Source organism: Giraffa tippelskirchi, chromosome 8 (assembly GCF_054371585.1).
Source record: "Giraffa tippelskirchi isolate mGirTip1 chromosome 8, T2T-mGirTip1v1.2.pri, whole genome shotgun sequence".
Classification (NCBI taxonomy): domain Eukaryota; kingdom Metazoa; phylum Chordata; class Mammalia; order Artiodactyla; family Giraffidae; genus Giraffa; species Giraffa tippelskirchi.
This window is the reverse complement of record NC_137282.1, coordinates 24,857,022-24,872,095: the sequence shown is the minus strand read 5'-3', so window position 1 is coordinate 24,872,095 and position 15,074 is coordinate 24,857,022. Positions and strand designations below refer to the sequence as shown.

Sequence of the window (15,074 nt, the reverse complement as noted above, 5' to 3'; positions counted from 1 at the left end):
CCTTAGAAATCCTTTCTAAAAGATGTTAATCTTCCTAGTCTCTCAGATTCATGGGGAAAGAATATCACTTATAGACTATTCTTATTTAACAATGCTTAACCTTCCTCTTTTGAACAAGTTAACCAACAAAAACACCACTCTCCCTATCTTGGGTACCATTTCCTACTGTTCACCCCAAGACAGTCTTACACTTTTAACTGGCTTGTGGTTTTCACTTTTCACGTCACTCTCTGCTTTCATGACCTGAACATTTGTAATGATTTTTCTAAGACTCTGACCTCAGTTACAACATCCATCTCATAGGCTCTATTCCAATACTATTTCTACTCTGGACAGATAATTTGTTCAACATCCTAAACTTCTGAAATACCCCTTTCTGAACCTCCTTGCATTCTGTTTTGTCTCACCTGCTCATTTCTGCTGAACTTACCCATTGGCCCTGCTGAATACCTCCTGCCTCTTGATCATTTCCCTTTCCAAGAATCCATTCACCCCTCACTTTCTTACTTAACCCAAAAATGCCACTTCCAAAAATGCTTTGCTAGCATCCTTGGCCTCCTCATCAGTTTGTCTATTTTATCAACTCAATTCTACATAAACCTCATTACTCATTCTTTCTGTTTGTTCTCTCAAAACTGTCAAATAGTTATAAAATGGCATTGACTGTGTCCACTATTAAGGTATACTATACATTGACACTTTCAAAATGTAGGTTTACTCCTTGAGGTAAGGCACTTTATCTGTTTTGCTCACTGTTCTATCTCTAGTACTTTGTAGCCATGAAGTCACACATTGTACGCATTCAGTTCAATTTGTAAGATGAATGTACTGCTATGTTACCATGTTACCCTTTCCCTAGTGTGATTATTCCGAACACTTTCTATTTTTTCCAAATCTCACATACATTTACCTCTTTTCCAACAAATGGTCAAATCTCCTATTGAGAAAACCAAGGTCTTTTAAAGTGAGTTTAACTCAACTGCTTTGTATTTTTATTCTATTTTATCCATCTTCGCTAAAGTGTTAAAACGAGAATTATTTATGATTGATTTTTATAACTTTTTATTTTACCAAATACTCCAGTGTTAAAGACTCTAAAACACAGACTTATATCTGACATTTCCTCTGAGTTCTACTTTTCTTGTCTTATTCTGTTATAGTCTTTCAACTAACAGAAAAAGATACCAAGAAGTACAATTAAGATATAAATCAATGGCCAATCTATATTCTTATGATAACCTATTGCATAAGTGTGTTGAAGATTTGTCTGCTTTCCTAGAAAGCAAGGATATATTCATATTTTGAGAATCAGGCTGTCTTTAAAATTTTAACGGGAGAACTAAATTTTCTGAAATTTTTAAAAGAGAGTAATTGTTGCTAAAATGGTTCTAACAAAAATTCCTTCTAATCCTCATCCTCTAGTCATTTAATTTCTAAATTGTCCTTAACAAACAATTTCTTAACTTTCCCTCGGTGAACTTACACTGACCTCTTCCTGCTGGTTAGAGAGTATCTTTATGTAACCAGCATTTGAGAATGCCCTGTGTATAGAAACTAAAGTTTAAAATAAGTTTAGACAACAAACAAACTTCAATCAACAGTATACATAATAAGTTCAAAAAATAGAGGAGTTTGTGAATAAAAAATAAAAACTGCCAATTAATAGAAAAGTTGTACCAGATGACTTAAGAGTAAATGAATTTGGAACAAGAGGCTATCCAAATAGTTGCTACAGGAAACATTCAAACTCAAATGAGCAGATGAAGAAACTCTGTGAAGACAAAGACATTTTTAAAAGTATTACATAAGGAAACCAGAATTGAAAGAGACACGTGTACCCCAATGTTCATCGCAGCACTGTTTATAATAGCCAGGACACAGAAGCAACCTAGATGTCCATCAGCAGACGAATGGATAAGGAAGCTGTGGTACAATATACACAATGGAATATTACTCAGCCATTGAAAAGAATACATTTGAATCAGTTCTGTTGAGATGGATGAAACTGGAGCCCATTATACAGAGTGAAGTAAGCCAGAAAAAAAAACACCAATACAGTATACTAATGCATATATATGGAATTTGAAAGATGGTAATGATAACCCTATATGCAAGCCAGAATAAGAGACACAGATGCATAGAACAGTCTTATGGACTCTGAGGGAGAAGGTGAGGGTGGGACATCCTGAGAGAATAGCATTGAAATATGTATATTATCTTATGAACAGAACACCATTCCAGGCTCGATGCTCAGGGCTGGGGATATGGGATGACCCAGAGGGATGGGATGGGGAGGGAGGTGGGAGGGGGGTTCAGAATGGGGAACACATGTAAACCCATGGCTGATTCATGTCAATGTATGGCAAAAACCACTACAATACTGTAAAGTAATTAGCCCCCAACTAAAATAAATAAGTTAAAAAAAAAATTTTTTTTTAAAGTATTACATAAACTATCGTAGCATTTAATAATTAGGAATGACATGGCTCTTTTCAAACAAAAGTATGAAGACAGACCAAAGTGGCACACCAAAAAGCAGGGCAAACAGGGCAGCAAACCTAGACCGTTCGCTTACTACAGGCACTGGTATTTTACAGCAGTATTCAGCATCAAAGTCTTATTCAAATATAATACAAAAGCCAATAACATATACAATGATGTCAAATTACCTGTTTAAAAACTAGTTTTTGTAGCTCAGAAACAGCTCCCTTCCTGCTTCACACTTCAAAGCTGTTGTGTGCTTATGATCTAAAAAAAAAGAAAAAAAAATCATTTTAGCCCATTTCACTGTGACGTACAGAATATCAAATAGTATTTATATCCTAAAGTGTGCTCAGAAAATCAACAGAAAAGAAAAAATCCAATTAATCAATACTTTAAATTCAACGTACTTTAATTCTTTAGGAAAACAAGGCGATAAACAGGTTTAAATCCTCCAAACCTGTTAAGAGCCTACCAAACAGCACTGTGATACCTTAATATCTACTTGGGAATACAATGAAATTATAATGTAAAAACACTATAATGCAATCATCATATAGATTTCTCCATCAATGTTCAAATCCACGCCAAAGATTACTCTTCAGATTGACCAAGTCATCAACTTCCTGTCACGCAAAACGACTCCAGAACTTTGCATCCCCCTTGATGAGAACATCTTTCTTTATTTAAAAGCTAGCTACTTCATTAAAAAATAATCCTGTCGCTACAGAAACGCAGGCTTTACATTTCAGTTCAAAAACTCAGAATTATAATGGTTTCCAGCGGCTCTATCTGGGAAGGTGTTAGGGAAAGAAAGGAGCAGGTGCACCCTCAGCTTTACACCACCACCCACTCCAGTAATCAGAGAACAGCACAAGGCGGAGTCTGGCAGTTATGGGGCGGAGGTGGAAGGGGCGCCCAGAAACCCTGCTTCTTCCAGCGTCAAAACACGATCCGTCACCCGCAGAGCCCCCGCCACAGACCTCGAATCGGTACCCCGCCCCAAAATTATTTTTCAGACAGGATGAGCTCTAGAGGAATGAGCTGCGGGGCTTAAAAGTTTGGAGGCCCCGCCTCCTCAGCGGGGCCTACGACCTAATCCCCAAACACTCGTTTCTGCAGAGCAAGCAACGTTCCTCGAATCCATTTGGCATTTAGTTTTTTCCCCACCCGGGGCCCATCCAAACTGGACCTGCAGTAAGGGATGGTGAAGGGGGCGCCGCGGGAGGGCGGAGGGAAGCGCGGTGAAATCAGCATTCGCCTCGCCAGCAGGAACCCCAAAGTCAGGAACGCCTCCGCCGGCCCTTCTGCTCTAAAAACGCCCGGGACGGCGTAAGTCCTGCTGCTCACGGCCCAACCCCAAAGTCGCATCGCTCCTCACCCGCTCTTCTCCACCCCAAATTCTGGAGCTCGAGAGCCCCACGGAACGGGATTTGGGGGGTAGGGTAGAAGAGGCGCAGATTATGGCCCACTAAGGCCCCTTGCTATGGAAAACGAGGCCCCCCCACCCACCCAAACCGTAGCCCTCACTCCGCTTCCTCTACTCGCGAGGGACATTCCTGGAGAGCCCGAGTCCCCAGGGCGGCCTCCTCCCCGGGGCCAACAAGAGGGGCGGGGAGGCCAAGCAGGGGGCCCTGCAGTCGCCGACGCGTCCCTAGATGCTCACCCCGAGATCAGCATCGCTCGGTCCGGGGGAAGCGGCCCGCCCAGGGGACGGCAAGCAAGCAGCAAGGAGCCCCAGGAGCCCCAACAGAAGCTTGGGCCCGAGGCCAGGCTCTCCAGGGTCAAGTGTCCCAGGGCCGTTGCTCTCCCGCCCCGGCGCCGCGCTGCCCTCGGTTGCCAAGGGCTGGGAACGCGCAGGCATTACCTGTAAACGAAGCAGCCGCTCCTGCCAAGGGCGGAGTAGCGGTCAGCACCCCCAAGACCCGCCACCAGCAGCGGGCCGCCCTTAGAGACCGCAGCAGGGAGAAGCTCCAAGTTCCCTGGCTGTTTAAGGGCGCAATGGCCGCCTCGTCTACCTCAGCTCCTCAGCGCCAACCGCCGCAGCCACCGCCATCTTAGGATCTCATTGTGGTGGGAGAAAAGGGGCGGGGGGACTGCAGAGGGGGCAACGCGCCGGGAGACATGCGCCGTCTCCTCGGCAACGGCCGCGCGGGGGCGTAACTCTCCCCGGCGGGAGCCGCAGTGCGATCCGCGCGCTAGACCGGAGTCATGTGATCCGCTGGAGTCGGTGGTGTCACCTCTCGCTCCGGAGCCTGGTGTTGAGTCCACAAACGAACCACCAGAAACTACATATCCCAGAATGCCAGCTCGATCTCGGGTTACACGCGCCCGCTCTTTCCCCACGAGAGATGTGACTACGAATCCCAGCATGCTGTGCGCTTCCGGCTCCTCCACAAGGAGGTCCAGGCCTCTGAGGAAGTGGTTGGAGACCAACCTTGGCAGATGGAAAACGAGCGGAGGCGCTTTCCTTGGAGGGAAGTGCCGGAAGGAGAGAGACCAGAAACTGGAGTCGCTGTCCACCCATATGTGGGTCGGGAAGGGATGGAACCAAAAGGGCCTTTACAATCTGGGCCTAATTTTACACTTGAGGAGATAAACCCACGCAAGTTAATTAGCCGAATTCGTCCAGTTGGTCAGTGGGAGCATCATCAGTCAGTAATTAATGCCAGCTTGAATTCATGCCCTGCTGGCCTTAGAAGAGCCAGATGATTTTCATCAAAATTTAATATCAAGAAATGTTATCTGAAACTATAGTCTGAATTCCCTGTTTATATACTCTCATATATTCTCTCATCAACGACTCTGTTAAGGTTAGTAATATATTGACAAGTTCTCTCGTAAATCCCCCAAATGCGGTAAAGTGATAGATACTTAAGGTCTTCGGTGTGGCTAACTGAAAGCTTTTAACACTGCTCAGTTTTTCTTGCATGCGAGAGCATTTTACTTTTCGACAGTTTGCAGTTGCGGGATAGTTTTGTTTTAAGCAAAATAAGGGTGGGAGGAATGAAGAATATACATCTGAGTTCCAAGAGCAAATTGTTCTCAGTCACCAATAAAAATTGTTCGCCTAAACTAGTTAGTAGAACTGCGTGTCAATACATAATTCAGATAAATAAAGCCCTTCCTGCTGCTGTAATTTGCAACTGAATCTAGGTTCAATTTCAGGGCAGTGATTTTTGACACTGTCATACATTTTTAAGTACTTCTTGTACTAATTATTTAGGTAACAAAAACATAGTCCCTGCCCTTTGAGAGGTATTTTATTGAATGATGCAGAAATAAGGTATGATGTAAATAAATTCTTTTTTTACGAGAAAGTGCTGTGGGCACTCACACCACCGATGGGATAATGGATTAGGTATTTGCTCTAGCCCACTAAGACCTTGGGCAAGTTAACCTTTCTGAACTTCAGTTGCCCCATCCATGAAATGAGGGGCAAGAGCTGGTAACATTGCCTACCTTGGAGGGCTTTTTTTTTTTTTCCCTTTAAGTAGTGTTTATTCTGTACTGGACACCGGTTCAAGCCTTTCATCTGTTGTAATTTTTTAAATTCTCACAACTGTCATGAAGATAACTGGTTCTGCATCAGTTCCATTTTACTAATGAGAGGTTAAATAAATGGTCAAAGTTCTGACGGCTCCAAGTGGGAGAGCCCAGGTTTAAACTGAGGTCTACTGACCCCTTGAAAGAATTTTTTAATTATGAAAATGCATAGGAAAAAAAATAAACCGTCATTATCACCATTTTGTTTTATGCATATATGTTATAATAATAATAATAACATAGGCAGAAAACAAAATGGTGATAGAAGCTTCTGGAATTGAAACAATTCAAATGGATTCAAAAGCACTACTGAAATCATTGTGGTCATTATTTTTTTTTAATTTATGAACTCTAAAAAATGCTAATGCTCTTATGTCTGGTGGTAAGAGGAGCCTGAGAAATGTTTATATTAAAATGGGGGCCTCAAAATAAGTATGGGCAGTGGACAGAGGAAAGAACCCCAAAATGATGAAATTATCTCCGATTTCTAAAAACTGCACATCTAATTTAGAAAACAACGATGCAAACAAACCAATTTAGCATCGGTAGTGTTAGTGTATGAATATGGCAAGTAAATGATACAGTAAGTACTTTAAGAATGCAGAGAAAGAGTATGTTATATTAAATGGGTGCATGCTCAGCCGCTCAGTCGTGTCTGACTCTTTCCGACCTTCTGGGCTGGTTGTAGCCTGCCAGGCTCCTCTGTCTATGGAATTTTCCAGGCAAGAATGCTGGAGTGGGTTGCCATTTCCTGATCTTCCCAACCCAGAGATTGAACTCATGTCTCTTGCATCTCCTCACTCCAGTACTCTTGCCTGGAAAATCCCATGGACGGAGGAACCTGGTGGGCTGCAGTCCATGGGGTCGCTAAGAGTCGGACACGACTGAGCGACTTCACTTTCACTCTTCATTTTCATGCAATGGAGAAGGAAATGACAACCCACTCCAGTGTTCTTGCCTGGAGTATCCCAGGGACAGGGGAGCCTGGTGGGCTGCCGTCTATGGGGTCGCACAAAGTCGGACACGACTGAAGTGACCTACCAGCAGCAGCAGCTTGCATCTCCTACCTTGAAAGACAGATACTTTATCACTGGGAAGCCCTGTTGAATTAACCATGTTATCTTGCCGCAAAGATGGTGATAGTTCTATGATATCTGTGTAGATGAAATTAGGGGCAATACCCTGGTGGAAATGTAAATAAGGAATGAGTGGCCTCTAAGAGATACAGGTTGAAACTACATCTCAGTTTTCCACATTTAAGAAAAACTTAACATGTATTAAAAAATGGGTGAGAAGGCCTAAATGGAAGAATGATGTTCAAGGAAAAAGAGCTATAAGTTAGGTAGTATGTCCAAAATAACCAATAGATAATGCAGAAGACAGACAGGGTCAAATAGAGAATTCATGTGGTGGGGAATGGGGAAATGGGAGAAGAAAGCAAAATGGATGAACAGGTTAGGGCCAAACTGTAAAAAAAAAAATCTTAAATGTAGACCTGAAAGGTTTGGGCTTTGTTTGATAGATAGGGTGGAACCAGTTGAGGGTTTGGAAGAGGCAGTGATATAAGGAAATGGTCATTTTAAGACTGATCTAGTGGCAGTGTTTTGGAGAAGGCGATGGCACCCCACTCCAGTACTCTTGCCTGGAAAATCCCATGGACGGAGGAGCCTGGTAGGCTGCAGTCCATGGGGTCGCGAAGAGTTGGACACCACTGAGCGACTTCACTTTCACTGTTCACTTTCACGCATTGGAGAAGGAAATGGCAACCCACTCCAGTGTTCTTGCCTGGAGAATCCCAGGGACGGGGGAGCCTGGTGGGCTGCTATCTGTGGGGTCGCACAGAGTCGGACGCGACTGAAGCGACTTAGCAGCAGCAGCAGTGGCAATGTTTACAACTGACTAGGGAGAGGACAGGGGAGAGACAAAGAACAGGTGGTAACTGGCATGAAGTAATTAAGGCCTGGCCTAAGGTGGTAGCAGAATGAATCAAGTCAAGGCGTTGGAATCTGATGGTTAATTAAATCAGTTGTCATGCTGTGTAAAATATCAAAATGTGTTATTGAGATTTACTATGACACTGACCAGAGGGCACTTAAAATATAATGTTTTGTGCTATATTGTTTATCTCTTTAATATGTTCTGTAAGTTCTTTATCCACAGATAGATTTTAAGCGTGGCTTGAAAAGAAACCTTGCCTTTTATGCTTCTTTGTATCCCAAATGCCTTGTAAAGTTCATTTTTTTTATGTTCATTAATTTTGATGCTCATTGAAGACAATTTTTGCAGTACTTAGTTTTAACCTGCAGGTGGCAGTAGAACTTAAAGGAAAACCCTTCAGTTCAGTTCCGTTCACTCAGTCGTGTCCGACTCTTTGCGAACCCACAAACCACAGCATGCCAGGCTGGTGTCCATCACCAATTCCCAGAGTTTACCCAAACTCATGTCTATTGAGTTGGTGATGCCATCCAACCATGTCATCCTCTGTCGTCCCCTTCTCCTCCCACCCTCAATCTTTCCCAGCATCACGGTCTTTTCAACTCAGTCAGCTCTTCGCATCAGGTGGCCAAAGTATTGGAGTTTCACCTTCAACATCAGTCCTTCCAATGAACACCCAGGACTGATCTCCTTTAGGATGGACTGGTTGGATCTCCTTGCAGTCCAAGGGACTCTCAAGAGTCTTCTCCAACACCACAGTTCAAAAGCATCAATTCTTTGGCACTCAGCTTTCTTCACAGTCCAACTCTCACATCCATACGTGACTGCTGGAAAAACCATAGCTTTGACTAGACGGATTGTTGGCAAAGTAATGTCTCTGCTTTTTAATATGCTGTCTAGTTTGGTCATAACTTTCCTTCCAAGGAGTAAGCGTCTTTTAATTTCATGGCAGCAGTCACCATCTGGAGTGATTTTGGAGCCCCCAAAAATAAAGTTAGCCACTGTTTCTACTGTTACCCCATCTATTTGCCATGAAGTGATTGGACCAGATGCCATGATCTTAGTTTTCTGAACGTTGAGCTTTTCTTCTGAACGTTAAGCCAACTTTTTCACTCTCTTCTTTCACTTTCATCAAGAGGCTCTTTAGTTCTTATTTGCTTTCTGCCATAATGGTGGTATCATCCGCATATCTGAAGTTATTGATATTTCTCCCGGCAGTCTTGATTCCAGCTTGTGCTTCGTCCAGCCCAGCATTTCTCATGATGTACTCTGCATATAAGTTAAATAAGCAGGGTGACAATATACAGCCTTGACGTACTCCTTTTCCTATTTGGAACCATCTGTTCTTCCATGTCTAGTTCTAACTCTTGCTTCCTGACCTGCATACAGGTTTAAAACCCTTCAGTGACCACTATACTACTATTATAACTGAATTTAAGATTGTTTTTATGTGATTTTTGATACACCCAAGGAAATTATTAAGTACAATAGGAAAAGAAGCACAGAAGAACCCACTTACTAACATAAAACATAGAATATAATCTGTATATTTAAGGATTCCTTTGCATTCCACCAAACTTGCTCCTCTTCTTTGCAGACATAAATACTATCTTGAATGATATTGGTGTTATAATTCCTTCATTTTCCTTGTGTAACTATATTTATATATCCCTAAATAGTATATTTTTTAGTTTTCTTTGTTTTCAAACTTCATATGCATGATATCATGCTGATTATATTCTTGCTCGACTTGCTTTTTGACTCACTGTTAACATTTCTGAGACTCATCCATGTCAATGGGTAGAAACACAAGATCTATTAAGAGCAGAATGTAAAATTAATTTTTGAATAGTTCTCCAATTGAATATAACTGATTTTGTCTTTACTATCTATCTTAGCTTTGTAAGTAAGATAGCTTTTTGATGGCAAAAAGAGATTGATCGTGTCACACAGGACACTAGTTGGAGACCTCTGGCCTAGTTTTTACACCTTTTGGTTAAATCTGAGCGTTTTACTGTTCTGCCTTAAGTAAGCCCAGAGTTTCTCAGTCTTGACATGATCGACATTTGGGGGTAGATGTTCTTTGCTATGGGGGGCTGTCCTATGCATGGCAGGACCCCTGGCCTCTTCCCATGAAATGCCTGTAGCACCCTGTCTCCCCAGTTGTGATAATCAAAAATGTCTCCTGACATAGCTAAATACCCTCTAGAATCAGGGTGGGGTAGCGGGTGAGGGCAAAATCACTCCCAGTGGAGAAATACTGTCTAGTGTTTGCAATGAGAAACCACTGTGTTAATTATAATTTTTATGTACCTCTTTTGCTCAAAAAACCTGAGCGAAATAATTATATTATTTATAATTAATATAAATAATTAAATCAATTAATTACTATGTAATTGTATCACCTAATTATATCAAATCCACATGCATAAGTAATGTTTCAAGGCTCTTCTTACCATCCTCTGTTTCCCCCATATCTAATTACCATGATATCGCTGATTATTGTTTAGCTCAGACTTTTTATTACGAGAATTCCAAAATACCTAATCACCGCTTCCAACATATAATAAGAACATTTACACCAGTCCAAACTGTTCTTTCCTTCCTAACCAATTTATGGTCCTTTTCTTTCAGAATTCACTCATTCAATATATGCAATCCTTGCGATTCCAACAATCCCATACATATTTGCAGGTGATCAGTCTTTACATGGCTTTCTAACTGTAGAGTTATAATTACTATACCCTTCTTCATCTATGTTGCTTGTATATATTCTTGGGAGTCTGTATGTTTTTACCCCTCCTTCTCTTTTCACTGTAAACCTGGTCAGAGCTGCAGTCATGCACTCCTGTGTACAATGCTTTCTCCCCAGGAAAAATCAAGTTAGAGGGGTTTAAAAAAGGGTTCTGGTGGTCCAGTGGTTAGGAGTCTGCACTTCCACTGCAAGGGTGTGGGTTCAATCCCTAGTCCAGAGACTAAGATCCCACATGTCGCGTAGCATGGCCAAAAAAGGGGGTCGGGGGAGGGGGATGGGGAAGAGGGGGAAACTGAAGCAAAGAGAAGTTAAGTCATTTTCCCAAGGTCACACAGGATGCTTGTATGCATCCTCCATGCTCTTGACCAAAAAATTAAAAATTAAAAAAAGATTCTGAGTAGCAATAAAAAACTGGAAGGAAAATAATATATATTTTTTATGACCTTCCCACCAACCCTACAACAGAACAGTAGTAAATATAACTAGATGTAGGTTGATAATAATTAAATCATGTAATTAAGTGGTAATTATGGAAAGTGAAAAGTGAAAGTGTTAGTCACTCAGTCGTGTCTGACTCTTTTCAACCCCTTGGACTGTAAGCCCACCAGCCTCCTCTGTCCATGGAATTCGCCAGGCAAGAATAGTGGAGTGGGGTGCCATTCCTTTCTCCAGGGAATTTTCCCAACCCAGGGATTGAACCCAGGTCTCCGACATTGCAGGCAGATTTTTTACCATTTGAGCTACCCAGGAAACCCCTTATGGAAAAACAGGCTAATAGAGATTTTGTGCCCTAACTCATATGAAAAATATTAGAAAGTTATGAAAAGTAATCTTCAGCTTTTACTTTTAAAAACCTGTCATTAAACCTGAAATTATATGAACTAAGAACTCAACAATCGCCATGGGTATAAAGGAGTAATCTGGAGTAACTCAGTAAAAGAGGAACTCTGGGTGGTTTTTCCCCACATAAATAAGGAGATTGTAGGTGACAACTAGATTTGGTATATGCATGAAACTAAGGCTAGGATAATGTATCCAACATGATTGGGGTTACACTGAGTCATTTTCAATTCACTCCATTGTGTAGGGAGACTCCATCTGTATTTGCTGTGATTTCTGCTCTTTTACCATAAAAATACTTCCCATACCACATTCCTCCGTCCATAAGAAAGACTTTAAGGTCAGGGAGAATTGGCAAAATGTGTGAACTCAGATTAATCAGGTAAGAGAAGTCAGAATGTTTTTTCTTTAGCAGAAGAGTACGAAATTTCCAGAGTTAAAAACCCATGGCTGATTCATGTCAATGTATGGCAAAAACTATTACAATATTGTAAAGTAATTAGCCCCCAACTAAAATAAATAAATTTATAATAAATAAATAAATAAATAAATAAATAAGAAAAAAAAAAGAACAAAAAAAAAAACAAAAACTGGAAGATATTGAATGATGGACAGTCCAGTCTAGAGAAGGAAAAAAAGCAAACCCTAACAGTAGGGGCAACAGAGTGATGTAGGACAGGGGTTGACAAGCTTTTTCTATGAAAGGCTAGATATTAAATATTTTTGGTACTGTGGACCATACAGTCCCACTACTTAATAATTGTGCAGTGAAAGCAGTCAGACAATATGTAATAAATGAGCATGGCTTTGGTCCAACATAACACTATTTTGGAAATATATTGTTTTTATATAAAGTATAAAAAACACTGAAATTTAAATTTTATATGATTTTCACAAGTCAAGAAATATTAATCATCACCTAATTTTTTTCCAACCACTTAAAATATTAAAATAGGCAGTAGGGCCAATTTAACCCAGGTGCCATAGTTTACTGACCCCTGATATAGAGTACTGAACTTTTAAAGTTTTTAAATAATTAATGATAGATCAAAGGAGAAGTTACCAACAGGAAAAAAGTACAGTTTCACTACTTTGCAGAGTGGTCATTTTGCGAGGAATCTTTTGAACTAATGAAGAAAGGGAGAATATCGAGCAAATGCAACTGAACAGTATTTGTAGGTGTTAGTTTGTTTCATTTTCTTATATATTTTCTTTTCCCCCATTCGAGTTAGTTATAGGTATGTATTGTCTCCATGAAGAGTGGTCACAGTCAGAGACAAAAGAGAAAATTTTCATAAAAAAAAAAAAATTAAGATCAGAGCAGTTTCTACCCCTTAGAATTTGTGAAAAGAGGAAGAACTGATGGGAAGTCAAAAGAGTTTGATGCTGTCCCTTGCGTCTCTGAAAATGAAGGGGAGGAAGGTTTAGCAGCAGTCTGTGTGGACTGATAACTGAGGAGAACTCAGAGGAGGCAGTATCTGCAACAGGAATAGATGGTTCTCATTGCCCAATGCAGACCTCACCTACCCAGAAATCAATGCAAGTGAGACTGGCTTTCTTCAAGGCCGTAGAATATAGTCTTGAAATCCAATTGGAAAAATAAGAACTACAGTTACCTTTCTCATAGAAGTTTGTGGCATAAGAAATATACCCACTTTATTTACACAGTTCAGATGTCAGCTACCTGATTGATCCCAAGCCTCCGAGGCTGCTGGGGTAACCACATAGCCATCACAGATACAGCAGGAAACCTAGTCTCATTTGCCAACATCTTCTGGAATCCTTGGAGCTTATGTTTTTCTATTAGTTTTTTGCTTCTACTGAATTCTCAAGTCTAGCCTCTTTTGGCTATTCTTTTTCTTCATCCCACATCATTCCCAAGGCAAACACAGCCTCTTCCTCTTTATTTTCTCAAAATACCATGGACACAAGGCACCTCTGTCTGCTAGCATTTCACTGAAGAAAAGCTAGCAGTGCAAGGGGGTGAAGAGAAAGAGGACTTCGTGCTTCAGCAAACATCTTAAAAATGGAAATTCAACACCCCTTTCTGTAAAGATCTTCGACCATAGCTGGAATTTCTCACTGGCTGCTGCTCATGAACTTTGTCATCTTGATGAATTCTTCACATTCTACTCCCTGTTCTTATCTCACTCACTCTTCACTTTTCACTCTCTTGCTCTTGGGTTTCCCCATGGAAACTACAACTTCTTCAGTAATTCCTTGTTATCAGAACAGTGTTTTTCCCTTGGTCTTGCTTCTAGCCTGTCCCAGCTAGACCTACCATTAAAATAAACAATGTTCTTCTGCTACAAGAATTAATGTGACCCATTTCTTCAGCATGAAGTTCTAAGAAAGTTGTGTCTTCTTTGAATGCTGAAATTAACTGCATAAGACTTAACTATCCTGATTAGCAGTGACTGTAAGAAGAAAAATGTCCCTCCATTTGTCTAGTCAAGGCTATGGTTTTTCCAGTAGTCATGTATGGATGTGAGAGTTGGACTATAAAGAAAGCTGAGCACCGAAGAATTGATGCTTTTGAACTGTGGTGTTGGAGAAGATTCTTGAGAGTCCCCTGGACTGCAAGGAGATCCAACCAGTCCATCCTAAAGGAGATCAGTCCTGAATATTCAGAGGAAGGACTGATGTTGAAGCTGAAACTCCAGTACTTTGGCCACCTGATGCAAAGAACTGATTCATTTGGAAAGACCCTGATGCTGGGAAAGATTGAAGGCAGGAGGAGAAGGGAGGACAGGGGATGAGATGATTGGATGGCATCACCGACTCAGTGGACATGAGTTTGAGTAAGCTCTGGGAACTGGTGATGGACAGGGAGGCCTGGCGTGCTGCAGTCCGTGGGCTCGCAAAGAGTCGGACACGACTGAGCGACGGAACTGAACCGAACCACTTCCCTGACATCTCCTCCTTTGATATTCAAGAATGGAGTGAGGAATGCTTAACTCAGTTCTTAGGAGTCAGTCTAGTCCAAACTCGCAGTGGAGAGAGAAGGGCAGACTATGCCTGATTTTCAAGACAGGTCCCACGTTTTGTTCTTTGTTCCACTGCCCTCATCTTGTCATCTTTAAAAACATCCCTGTATGATCTGTGGCCATCATTATCCTCTGTAGCAGTGATTCCAGTTCTGGGCTCTCAGAAGCTTTTCATGGAGTGTTGGCGAGGGGAGGTTGGGGGCAGTGGGAAGATGTGGAGACAAGGATTTTCCTTAAAATGTTATGTTCCAGGCTTAGATTGCCCTCAGCTGCCATTGACTCAGGCTCCCACATTTTGCCTCTGATTAGCATAGATCCCTGGACAGGCTGTAATGATGTCCTAAGGCTGGGTGACCCCACTGCCTTTCTGTAAAGCTAGCAGAGCACCTCAGCAGGTAGATGAGAACATGCTTCTGGGGCCAGACTATTTCAAGTCAAACTCAAGTATATGTGACCACCTTTAGCAAGTTATTTGCCTTTTTTTATGTCTCAGTTACCTCACTGGCAAAATGGGAATAAAAATAAGAAAT

The 15,074-nt window shown here is 41.5% G+C and overlaps 2 protein-coding genes across 57 annotated transcripts in view; one reads left to right on the top strand and one right to left on the bottom strand.

Moving 5' to 3' along the window:
• Positions 1-4,556, bottom strand: part of PCM1 (pericentriolar material 1) — an 83,166-nt gene extending 78,610 nt beyond the window's left edge. For all 50 annotated transcript variants that reach the window (XM_081521578.1, XM_081521577.1, XM_081521579.1 and 47 more), the window contains exons 1-2: positions 4,349-4,556; positions 2,670-2,748 (exon numbers count right to left, since the gene is read on the bottom strand). The gene's annotated coding sequence lies outside the window, so the exon portion shown is untranslated. The remainder of the gene's footprint in view (positions 1-2,669; positions 2,749-4,348) is intronic.
• A 70-nt stretch (positions 4,557-4,626) lies between these two features.
• Positions 4,627-15,074, top strand: part of FGL1 (fibrinogen like 1) — a 75,118-nt gene continuing 64,670 nt past the window's right edge. For 6 of the 7 annotated variants that reach the window (XM_081521646.1, XM_081521645.1, XM_081521641.1 and 3 more), the window contains exon 1: positions 4,627-5,294. The gene's annotated coding sequence lies outside the window, so the exon portion shown is untranslated. The remainder of the gene's footprint in view (positions 5,295-15,074) is intronic. The other variant, XM_081521649.1, reaches the window with a different exon arrangement.